At 31.5% G+C, this 9,427-nt stretch overlaps 1 non-coding gene across 1 annotated transcript; it reads left to right on the top strand.

Annotated features, from left to right (window-relative positions):
* The first annotated feature begins 8,896 nt into the window (after positions 1 to 8,896).
* Positions 8,897 to 8,977, top strand: BDBG_16336. Its single transcript has one exon. It is a non-coding gene; the product is annotated as a tRNA-Leu (tRNA).
* The last annotated feature ends 450 nt before the right edge of the window (positions 8,978 to 9,427 follow it).

Below are 9,427 nucleotides of genomic sequence, written 5' to 3'. Positions count from 1 at the left end.
ATTTCTGATTCTGAAAATGAGACTTGAGTTTAGCTTGTTTCTTTGCAGAATGTTCTGATTTAAGACTTTGAGAATAAGTCTTCTATTGCTGAAGATTTGAAAGTTTTTCTCTTTTTATATTTTCTTTTTCACTTTTCTATGAATAGAAGTATGAGCAGTATTCTTCTCAGTTGTCTCAGAATTTTAAGCAGATTTTGAGATAGCAGATTTAGAGACAGCAGATTCAACTGCTTGAGTATATGTTTTCTTCTGATTCAAAGAAGAAGAAGAAGTAGGAAAAAAAGATGAAGAGTAAGATAAAGAGTCAGTGATTATACTAGGAATTTTCAATGTTTTTTGAACTGTGTTTGAAATTCCAAGTTTGAACTTGATCATCTTCTGTAGTTGTCTAGCCTGAGTATGAAGAATTAATAAAACTTCTTCATTCATCTCACTCAGACACTGCTTTTCAAGAATCTTGCTTACTTTTTCAAGTTTCTGTATTTCAAGAACTTGTTATTTCTCTATTTCTTCTTTCTTTCTTCTCTTCAGAATTTCAATCTCAGGAATAGTATTTGAGAAAGCATCTTTTTTCACATCAACTGAGTGTATTTTTGAACTCATTATTCTCACTCAATGAAAAGTTGATCAGACTGTTTCAATTGAGATATGTATTGAACTCTTTTAAAAAGTTGATCAGACTGTTTCAAAAGAAGAATAAAAGACTTTTGTGTATAAAACACCTGATTTTTTTCACACTAGTTCAGTAACTAGATTAGATTTTTGAAGAGAATCTAATAAACTAAAATTAATTTTTAAGATAAATCAATAAAATCTTTACAATCTCTTTCTTAAGATACAGTCAGGAAAAGTATGATATCAATTAATAGTAAATCAGATAATATGACAGTTTTTGAGAGAAAAACTGATAAAAAATAAATCAATTTTTTACAGAGAAATTGATTAAAACTATTCAATTTTATTCTAAATTATTCAATTCTTCTCACACAACAAGTATACAACTCAAATCAGTTAATAAAGAGTGTAAAAAAGAATTAAGTATTAATGAAAGCTCTTCAGTCACTGAAAAAGTAATTCTTACTTAAAAGAATATGAAATTATGATAGAAAATAACTCTGTTTTTAATTCTTTGTAAGAATATTGTATAAAATTCAGAGAAAAACACCTTACTTTTTCAAGAGAAGTAAAAAACTATTTCTAAGATCTTTTTTTTGCATTAACTGCTGCAGAAGAATGAGATAGAAACTGCTAAGATATACACTACTGTATACTCTCTATCAAGACTTTTCCTCTTCAGAGTCTTGATATTATAGAGAATATAAGTCTCTTTCTATATAATAATATAAATATTATCAGCAGGATGTAGAGAAACTGATTATTTATATCTCAAAATAGAAGACTTTATCAATGATTATATCAATATAGAGTTAAGTTTTAAATTCAATAAAAATCTAGTATTACTGTTCTCAATTTCTTGTAGAATCTATTGCACATTGAGATACTAAAAATAGATTTAATATATCTCACTGTGCAGAGATCAAAGACTCAGTCAGACCTTGAGATATACTGATTTTATAGTTGTTATGTCTGCTGATTATGTATTGAATACAGTTGTCAAGGTATCTTTTTGTACTTTTCTGCCGGGGCTGGGCCGGATTGGAAGGGGCGGTACAAGGGTGGGACTTGGTGTAAAGACAGAGAGGGTTTTTCACAGAGGCTGCACTTCAGATGTGGTCATTGATTATGTGCTTGATACTATTGCCAAGGTATCTTTTTGTATTTTTCTGCTGAATGTGAGCCAGATTGAGAAGGGTGGTACATGGGTGAGACTTGGCATTGATGTTTTGAAACATCAAAGATAGACAGGGTTTTTGTGGAAGTTGCTTCTCAGATATCTCCACAATTACAGGTCACGGATCTTCTAAAATCAAGAAGATTGATGCTTATGACTAGGTCTCTCTACCTTACAATTTGTATGGCAATTTGGCCCGGGGTTGTGGTGTGGTAGGGGTGAACGGGGGATAATCCCACCCAGGAGTTTCGAACAATGTCTGGTTCATGTTTGGCTGGATAACTCCACCACCACACGGGGTATGCGGTCGGCGATGGGGTCAAAATGCTCGTCTGATCAATGGCTTTTCGATGGATCTATCGGCGGGTTCTTATTCGAAAAATTGAGCGAGTTCGTGGTGGAGCGCTGCATGATTGATTGAAAAATCTGCTTACACATTAACAAGCAAAGAGAACAATTTATAAGACCTTATCTGAAAGCATTCTGTATGTCATACAGGATCTGAAAGCAGAGGAAACTAAGATAAAGAATATGTGAAAGAACAAATATATGAAGAAACTTCTGAAGAAGTATGAAAAGGTCTTCTGAATATATCTTTCACTGAAATTACTATCAGAATAAGAATTCATACATGAGATTGACACAGGGAATGTGAAATCAGTTAATCAAAATGCATACCCTCTGTTGTAAACATATCTTGAAGAACAGAAGCATCAGATCACAGACCTTCTAGAACATAGTCTTATACAATTATCATCAAGTATATGAGGCTTTTCAGTTCTATTCATGAAAAAGTTGAGTGAGAAGTGATGAATGTGTATTAATTATTAAGCACTTAATAAGCTTATAATCAAGAATGAATATTCACTGTCATAGATTCAATAACAGTTGAATACAGTTAAAAACACTTAATATCTATCAAAGATTAATCTTCTCTCAGAATACTGACAGATCTGTGTGAATGAACTATCAGTACTGCAAACTACATTTAATACATAATGAGAAAAGTTTGAATTTCTGATAATATTATTCAGGCTGATAAATGTGCCTGTCATCTTTCAAATAATAATAAATATCATTCTTCATAAACAGTATAAAATCTCATATCTTGTATACTTGAATAACATTCTAGTCTTTTCAGACTCATACAATGAATATCTGAAGTATCTTGACAAAGTGCTTATAACTCTGACAGAGTATAAGCTCTATATTAAATTAACAAAGTTTGTGTTTGAAATGAAAGAGTTAGAGTTCATAGAACATGTAGTAAGTAATAGCTGTATATATCTCATTCTGAAGAAATGAAATGTTATAGTGAATTAATCACAGCTGAGAAATATACATTATATACAACAGTTTCTTGAATTAGTCTCATATTACTGTAGATTTATTAAAGATTTTATATAAATAGCTGCATCACTCACAGATCTTTTAAGAGAAATGAATACTAATCTGTAGAAGAAGTAGTTTCAGTCAATCATCTGCAATACTGTATATGAAGAGGCTTTTCTCACACTGAGAAAATGTGTAATAATATTCTCAGTGCTTATTTAATCTGATCATGATAAACCTTTCTACATTGAGACAGATATATTCAAATGAGCTATCAGAGACACTCTGCTACAGATGAGTAAGAACATCAAGCTGCACTCAGTGACATATGATAATAGAAAACTATCAGATACTGAACTCAATTATTCATTATATAAAAAGAAATTGCTAGTGATTAAGCATGTGCTGATGTTATAAGATAGATATATTAATAACAGTCATATAAAAATAGTGATCACAGATTGTCAAAGTCTTATCTATCTACAATTGATAATGAAACCTTTTAAACACTTAGTATATTAAATCTCAGAGTTTCAAGTGTATAATCTTAATATTAAATACTGAAAGAAGTTGAACACTGTGATATCTGATGTAATCAGTCACAGATTTGATTTCATGAGTGAGACTTCTATGAATCAGATGTAAGAGAAGTTCATATTAAACATGCTAAGAGAATACAGCAAATGAGAATGAGTAAATACAATGATCTCTTACTTAGAGAACAGCAAGATATTAAATAATAAGTGTCTTATGAAAGTAGTAGAAGAGATGCTTCTGAACTTTAAGCTGAGAAAAATGAAAAATGATGTTATACTTTATCATAATCTAAAATATGCAGAAGCTCTCTATCTAGAATATTTATTTAGACATGACTTAGTGACTTGCATACACAAGAAATTCAGTCACTTAGAAAGCTCTGAACTTATGAATATTCTTGAATCAAAAGTATACTGACTAAGCATGACTGAGAATATTCAGATATATACTCACAAGTGTCTGAATTATCAAGTTATGAAAGAATCTAAGAAAGGATTAGAATATGAGAAAGTATAATATCAGATGAAATGTATAATATAACTGTTTAAACAATGAAGAGTGAATCTCATACATATACTGCTGCAAATATCAAATGAAAATTATTGAATAATCACTGCTATTGACTACACTACTGACTGATCAGTTATGAAAGTAGTTTCAGAGATGATAGAGAAAGTAATGATGAAGTTTCTACATGATGAGATCTATATCAACTATGAAATGACATGCAAGATTCTAACTGATAATGATATGAATCTTATAAAAGAAGCAGTGAGGCATTTTATAGACCAGTTACAGACAAGATATTATAGAACAACATCATATCATCAGTGAATAAATAGAAAGATGAAATGCTTGAATGAAATCCTGAGTAATATACTGATGAAATATCTAGTGAACAAGTCTATAAGATTATGAGATAAATATCTCAGTCAGATGCTATTAGTCACGCGAATTCAGCAGTATGCAGTCTTCAAGTGTTCATCATTCTACCTGTTGTATGAGTTGCATCCGCGCATCCCGGAGAATGCTTTGAAACAGATGAGAAAGAAAACAGTGATTGCAGATGTAACAGTTGCAGACACAGCAGAAACAGCAGTTACAGATGCAGTAGTAGCAGTTGCAGATACAGCAGTCACAAACATGAAATCAAGATTGAAAGAGATCAGCCACACACACACAAAAGCTAACAAGTTACTTCTGAATTAAGCAATTCAATCAAAAAGAATACAAGACTCATTAGTTAAGAAATCAAGTCTCAAGATGAGAATATAAGTTCTTGTATATAATAACAGTTCTGAGAAGTTTCAATCTATATAATTTGAGCTCTATAAAATGCTTAAATCACATTCTCTGAGAATATATATATTGAAAGAATCAGAGAGATAGATCTTATACAACTTAATAAATAATTTATATCTTATAAAGACAAAGATACAAGATCTGAGTGAATTATAATTATCTACAGCACTATTATCAGCATTGAAAAAGAAGAGCCTTATAATTGAAAAGTCTTACAAAGTAAGAGAAATCATAAACACTTATAAATTAGATAATCTCACTTATTCTGATCTTTTCATAATTATAAGAAAAGAATGAGAAGTAATGAAGAAATCAGATGAATATTACACTTTGATAAGTGATGAGACTATAGCTAGTTATATGATAACATATTGCAAACAGCAGATACAATACAGTAAAGAGTGATCTCAAAGTAGCAGACTTATACATAAGTCAGATTACAGAAGAAAAAGAGAGTCAGAGTTGAATTCAACTGTTTACATCAGTTCAATTGTATTATTATTACTATTATTCTTCAATTATAGATGTATGCAGTCAGAGACTATGATATCTACCTGAGAACTAAAAGTACTCAGAGTTTTTCCTATATCTGTAAAGTTAACTATTATACATTCATCAATTTCAGATATACAAAATCAGAAAATTTCATCTCAGAATATAAAAACTGTTTACAAATTACAGTATTTTAACATCTTCTGATACTTAGAAATCATTTGACAATATCATAACAAAAGAAAAGAGAACACAGTTTTAAAGATAGATCTGTAGAATAAGATCTCTGCAGTTTACATCTTAAGCTATATATATATTTTAACACTCTATATAACTGACTGCTGTCTCTGTTCTCTCAGACCTGCTTCAGAGATTATCATTCTCTCTAAAGAGCTGTCACCCAGCTAGGTTCTGTAACTAGCTTATTCATAAGTGAGATTCTTACTAAGAATAACATCAGAGCTATTCAATTCTAGTTAAGTCTCTAATCTTTCAGTTGTCAATCTCAGCATTTCAGTCTAGCAATTGACTGTCACAGTCTTGCTTACACTAATCACCTATTAAGAGTGCCTAGGTCTCATCTCATCTAGGTTTCTTGCTAGACCTGAGGTGTTCTAATCAGATAGTTTTTAAATGTCAATTCTCTGAAAGTGAGTGTCTAGAGTGAGAGAGATGAGACCTGGTCAGTTAAGCTTAATAATGATTCACTATTCTGCAGACACTCTAGATCTCAATCACTCTAGTACTGATTTAACTTAAAGCATCTGAAGAGCTGTTAATTCTAAGATCAGTGAGAATTAGTGCTGAGAAACCTCTGAGATGAACATCTTAAGCTTGATAATGTTTTGTTATAGTGCATCCAGAGGCCTCTGATACTGTTTTATGACTTAACAGTGAAAGCTGTGATTAAGATGACTCTTGCAGGGTTCGAACCTGCCCTCTCTTAACATTCATTCCCCGGGGGGAAGGCCGCTAATTAGGGCTTCATAATAGCGTAGTTAATCACTACGCCACCGGGCCTCAGTTCAATTGTAGAGATAATAGAGGATGAATCATCTGAAACATCTGCAGACATGTGAGACTAAGTCATCTCAATCTTGAAGAATACTCAGAGATCAGATGAGATTAGTTTTAATGAGCTGTTCACTGTAGTGATCTGAGTGAGTGAAGAGAGACAGTATAATGTGTGAGACAGAAGTATAAGAGATGAAAGCTGCTGAATCTAGTCACTGAATACTGTATCATATAGAGATTGTGTAAGAGTAGTGACTAGCAGACAAAGAAAAAGTGTAAGAAAAGAGAAGAAATAATAAATTAATTATTAACTGTAAGAGTTAACTGTAAAAGATAAAATATTATTATATATATTTCATTCATTTTCATATGTTATATATTTAATCTATTTTCAATGCCATGTCATCTGAAAAACATCAAAAATAATGGAAATCTCAAAACTCAAGATCTGTAAGAGATTTGAGAGCTGTAAGCTGCTCTTATAATAATATCATACATATCTCTGATTTCTCTATCGCTCTGTGTACAATATTAATATCATTTATCACAACATTGACTGAAATGCTGATATAGAAATGCATACACATGCATGTAGAAAAATTAAAGAAGAGTGTGAGATCTGTAGAATTAGAAGCTAAGACAGAGAGAGCAGAGATAGAAGAAATGAAAGATGAAGAAGACATAGAACTGAATAAATAACAGCAGAAGTTATCTGAAACTGAACACTTATAACTCAGTGTGCATACAATCTTCTCTGCAGAAGAGAGAGAGAAAGTAACAGAAGAAGCTTGAGAGTGAGAGAGAGTAGTCTCAGTGATGTAATCATCTTTAATTAGAATGATCTCTGATATCAGAGCAACTAAGAATTATTATTAGTATATAAAAACTGCAAAATCAGAGATAAGAATAGTTACTGAATAAACACTCACTGATCTTAGAGTTGTACATATAATTACAATATGTATGAGACTTCTCAGAAAGAGAGAGAAGAACATGAGAAAATACAGAAAGTAGAACACAGCATGTGAACAGCTCATTCTCATAATGACATCTCAGACAAGACATATAAGTCTCACACTTGTAAGTGTAAAAGAGTACAACATCTGTGTTTCTGTTCTTAAAAACACAGATATTTTTTGTCTGTATTATAAAGTTGAACAACAGATATCAGAGAATAGGCTGATATAAATCTATTATTTTAAAGAAATTCATCAGAGCAGTTATATCTGTAATATTGAACTTTACAGTTGTAAAAAGTTTCTTAATATCTGTGAATATTATAACTTTATGTATAATAAAACTCACAATAATTTCTTCTAAGAACAGAAAAATCAGTATCAGAAAGAAAAGATGAAAAAGAAAAAGACTTATAATCTTAACACTGTTAAGAGAAGAGATGATTCTCTGATATAAATGAATGATTATCTTATCATAAATATTTAAAATAAATGTAATAATCAGTGTCTGTGACTGAGCTTCAGATAGTTGTATTGTACACAGTCTTTATATAATAAATTGTTTTAGAAGTTGATAAGAAGAACAGAAGTATACACACTGAGAAACATAGTTTATTAAGCCTATACAACATCTTGTTGAAACAGAGAGAGTTGATAATGAAAGCAGAGATAATAGAAGTAGAGAGAGTAGAAGTAGTGAGAGTGAGAGTTATAAGAACAAAAGTAGTAAAAGTAAGAGAATCAGACACAGAGACAGATGTAGAAGATTGAGAGAGAGTAGCAGAGAAAGTAACAGAGAAGACAGAGAGAGATATGAAAGACTCAGTCACATATAATATAAACAATTTCTTCATTATCATATTCTTCAAGTTCTCAATCAATGATTCAATATTGAGATTATAATTATTAGCAGATGCAGATCTGTCAACATATGAAGATTCTATATAAATTAAAATAAATATATCAGTATCTGCAGTCATATAAAATGATCAGAAAATATAATCAAAAAACATGATCAGATGCCTGCTAAAGAAAAGAGAATCAGATATGTATAAGAAGATGAAGAAGATATACTATTCATAATAGTATATTCTAGTAATTATTAGAAGATAAACAAGTTCTGATCACATTTCATAACATATTATACTTACTGCTAATGAACTGCTCAGTATGAACACTATAATAATACTTATTATGAGAATGAGAGACTATTATCAGAAACATCTATAATGTAATAGATAAATGAATAGAAGATATTAAATAGAACAAGAGATAGAAATCTTGAAGAAGATGATAATGTTTAATGATGACAATGATGAAGAAGATAATTGAAGAATAAGAAAAGTTAGTGAATAAGTAATATAATATAGTGAAAGTTTCTTTATAAGAGTGTACACAGAATGCTAGCTGAATCAGAAATAGATCACATAATTACAAATACTAGTAACATACTAATTCACATGAAGCTAGAGCCAGCGTGGCTCAGTTGATAAGACTGGTAACCAAGGCTGCACACATTAGAGGTGCGTGGGTTCGAATCCCACCGCTGGCACCTGCCACTTCTTACCCATGAAAGCCCTCATGTAATAGGGGCTGAGCCTAATTAGTAAGGCTTGGTGCGGGGTAGAACTCCCTACTACAAGCTAAGTCACTAGTTAAGTGAGATCCTGCGAACACTCACCAGGGCTGGTATAAGATGTCAATGTCTCACTATTCTACTGTGCACCTGTCAAGGTTCTAATGATATAGAGTCAAGCCTAATGTAGTGATTATACACTACTTAAACAAGTCCCTAACTAGGGCTGTCATCAGAGCCTAGCTCCCTCTCAAATACAGAGAATGATTTTGAAAATCACTTAACTAGCAGATCTAGATGTGTATCTAGACTCTAGACAGGGCACTCTGATAGGCTAGAGTCTGCAAGCTCTCTGCCAAGCCCTAATACTGGCAGGGAGAACTGCAGTTATCAAGTCTATGATTAGTCTCTAACACAGAGTGAGGT

Source organism: Blastomyces gilchristii, assembly GCF_000003855.2.
Source record: "Blastomyces gilchristii SLH14081 genomic scaffold supercont1.2, whole genome shotgun sequence".
In the NCBI taxonomy this organism is placed as follows: Eukaryota; Fungi; Ascomycota; class Eurotiomycetes; order Onygenales; family Ajellomycetaceae; genus Blastomyces; species Blastomyces gilchristii.
This window is presented reverse-complemented; position numbering and strand designations above follow the sequence as displayed.